Source organism: Lynx rufus, unplaced genomic scaffold, assembly GCF_022079265.1.
Source record: "Lynx rufus isolate CCGP_SWC_20201006 ecotype Redwood Valley unplaced genomic scaffold, mLynRuf1.p SCAF_7, whole genome shotgun sequence".
In the NCBI taxonomy this organism is placed as follows: domain Eukaryota; kingdom Metazoa; phylum Chordata; class Mammalia; order Carnivora; family Felidae; genus Lynx; species Lynx rufus.
The window spans coordinates 7,982,428-7,986,028 of record NW_025814889.1 but is presented as its reverse complement, the minus strand read 5'-3'; the positions used below and the strand labels follow the sequence as shown (position 1 = coordinate 7,986,028).

Below are 3,601 nucleotides of genomic sequence, written 5' to 3'. Positions count from 1 at the left end.
AGTAAGGGGGAGAGAGAATCCCAAGCAGGCTCTGCACGGTCAGAGCTGGACCCAGGGATCCATCTCACGAAACGTGAGCTCATGACCTGAGCTGAAATCAAGAGTCAGAGGCTTAACCAACTGAGCCACCCCGGCGCCCTAAAACCATGCATAAATTTTAAAAGATCGGTTACAAGATAAACATAATCAAACTCCTCCCTGTATTACATTTATTAATTGTTTTCACTTATAAAAAAATGAAGTGGATAAAAGTGGAGATGAAAACACTACCCAAATCTTTATGGGAGGAATGAAAACAACTTTTAATAAAGGCTACTACATCTGTTGTTTCCGGATGGCGATACTCCATATAATTAATACATTTTCTTCACAAATGAATGCATGTTAATAAAACTCTGTAGTAAAATTCCACTAATGGTATTGTTTTTTATTTGAAATTTTGTTTGTGACCTTATGTAATTTTGTTTTGGAATCACCTGCAATTTAAAAAGGGAATAGCTAACTTATGCTTATAAATATCAAAGTGATAAAGTGTATCAACATAAAATGGTAAGGGGCGCCTTACCAATTTGATGGAATATTATGAACTATGGATATTTATAACAGCGAATCCTTATATGTTATAGAGTCAGAAAAAGCAAGAAACCAAATTATCTCGTTAAAGTATACCCACATATGTATAAAAACAAATATGCGACATGAAAAGACAGAAAATATTTCAAATATATGAATCATTTTTAATATTATTAATGTCATTAACGGCAAGGCAGTTTGTTTTCTTCTACTTTCCAAAATTAGCCTAAGGGTATGTACTATTTTGGGGCGCCTGGGTCAGTCGGGTAAGTGTCTGACTTCGGCTCAGGTCATGATCTCGCGGTTTGTGAGTTCGACTGTAACAGCCCAGAGCCTGGAGCCTGCTTCAGATTCTGTGTCTCCTCCTCTCTCAGCCCCTCCCCTGCTCATGCTCTGTCTGTCAATAATAAATAAATGTTAAAAAAAAAATTAAGAATATGTAGTATTTTATGATTTAAATAGATTTGGGACAAATTCTTAATAGGTTAAATGTGTGGAGTCCGTAATGTGATTTGGCCGTGTTCGTAATCATCTGACATGAATGAACTCATTTGATCCTCTCAACAAATTTACAAGGAGCATATTCCCCTCACCCCATTATGCAAATAATAAAACAGAAACCTAGAAAGCGTTGGCACCTTGCAGATGATCACACAGTTACGGAGTGGCAGATCCAGGGTTTGGGCCCAAGGGAGCTGACTCCGGAACTCAATAAACACTGGCACAGTACCTCCTCAATCAAGAAGGTGGCATGCAGATTGAAGAATTTTAGTTCTTAAAAAGTTCTATGGATCACAGGTTCTCATCCTTGCCTGTGATAACTTGATGGGCTATGGAAAGTCATTTGATAAGTGCTCACATTATTTCTCTGATGCAAAGTGAGTCTTTTCAAGCACCATTTATTTAACATTAGAGCTCAGTGGTTTTCCCCTGTCCAGGCAGGTGTGCTTCTATAGCCTCCTGCTTGTCCTTGAGCTCTGAGGAGCCATCACCCTTGTTTCCTGGAAGTTGAGGTATTTGTGTGTTACAGACTGTGAAATCAGAGACAGTCGGTTTCTATGGGAACCAGCTTTACTTAATCCAAAAGGGCAGCGAAGAGGAATTTGTAAATGTTACGGAGGGAAGAACTATCCTCAGTTTGAAACACTGTTTCTTTTACCTCCTTTTTTTTTTTAATTTCACTTTCAGAAAGTTCTCCTTTTAATCCTATGCATTTGAAGGAACTGCAACATCTTTACCTGAGAGATTTAGCAAACTTTTTTGTTATCTGTCTTCACAATGTCTAAAACCAAGGAGCGCTGTCTTTTCACAGATTACAGGGCGATACGTGCTTGTGTTTTCCTCAGCCCCAGAAGTGGGCATCGCAGTATTGGAATATATAGATTAGATTACTTTCACAATGGTCTTGAATCTTTGGGTAAACACGGGGAGAAGGGATGGAGATCGGCAATTGGAAAAGCTGGTGTTATTAGTCTGTTTTTTCTCTCTGGGTATCTGGGTTTTCTCAGCAGCTCAAATTGGATTGTAATTCAAAAATTAAGGGAAGAACACCACTGCATCATATTTTAACCCCAAATTGTATATTTCTATTCACTATTGGGTCTTTAAACTATATGAGAGCAGTATTTTCTTTTAACCTACCTTGGAGAAATCTTTAAAAAGTTTTAAAGTAAATGATATTATCTTCTGTAGAAAGCAGTGCCTGACAAAGTATCTCAGGATTACTAGGAATTATACTTTCGGTACACCTTGTTATGAAAGTACTTAGTATGTTGAAAAATAATTTCTTGTGTGCATGCTGTCAACACACACAAAAAAACATGAAGGATTTATCATAATCCAGTCGGTTCCTGAAATGAAGGGGGTTGGTGGCTAGATGTGAATACTTTCAAAAGGTTTATTGCAGGGATCAAAAATATCATTAACAATATGAAAGTAATGTTTTTCAAGGAACACTCTTTTCCAGTCATCCTTTCTCTAAACTCTTTGCAGCTTAGCATAATGATGTTTAAGAGAAGAGCCATGCAGATGACTTCATCATGGCATGAAATCAGGGTATAAATTATTTTATCATAAGATGGAATTAAAGAGAAGACTAGAAATGTATCAGCTTATCAATAAATAGGACTGGGTGTGAAACTTTCAATATAGAGGCATACATAAATGTAAGATTACACAAACAAGACAAAACAGGACATCTTTATTACCGTATACGCACAGAGGACCATGACTTAAGGCTTCTAGTAACCTTAGAGAACTGAATGTCCCCTGACTTAAAACCTCCCAAATCTCTATTTCTGTGATAGCGTTTTGTAATTGTCGAAAAGGACTAGTCAATTCCTCCACTCTACGGTAAGCCCATCCCTAAACCCTCAATAGTTGTACACATTTCCTACAACGTCTACTTCTTGCAGATTAAAAAAGGGCTCTGAAGGACACCTGGATTCACTATGAAGCAGATTTCAGTGTGTTCCATCCTTTTTGGACCCTTTCCCAAGGGATTTTAATTACTAAAGTGCCCCAAGCATGTTTGCTTTTCCATGATTGGTTTTCAAAAGAGTAGCACTGTCCTTTACTGTCCTTTAAGAGACACAATGACAGTGACAGTGCTTTTCATCATTTGAGAACTTCAAACAGTACAACCTAGTTTTCGGGTCCAAGCGTATGCTGGTATTACTTACTGCAAAAATGCTTTCCAAGCTTTGCGCAGTGGCAGTGTCGTAGCCAATGAGGTTTATCCGAGAAGCGATTACTTGCTAATTAAAAACTTTTCCCAATACCCTGCCGTGAGGACTGGAAAAATGCTTTCCAACGTTCTACATAGTCATAGCACAGAAATGGGCACCCGCTAAAAAAAATTATAAAAGTCAACTAATACAGAAAGACTAATCATCTCAGAAGGTTAAGAAATTTTTCTTCAAATAATAAAGGTCACCAGTGTAAGTAACCTACCCACAAAAAGATTCAAATTGATATCACACAGGACGCTTAAATTATGTCATCGTGACTAATTCTAGATTTTCTTAAC

At 37.5% G+C, this 3,601-nt stretch overlaps 1 pseudogene; it reads left to right on the top strand.

Moving 5' to 3' along the window:
• Positions 1 to 3,271: 3,271 nt before the first annotated feature.
• On the top strand, positions 3,272 to 3,388 carry LOC124502717 (uncharacterized; annotated as a pseudogene).
• The last annotated feature ends 213 nt before the right edge of the window (positions 3,389 to 3,601 follow it).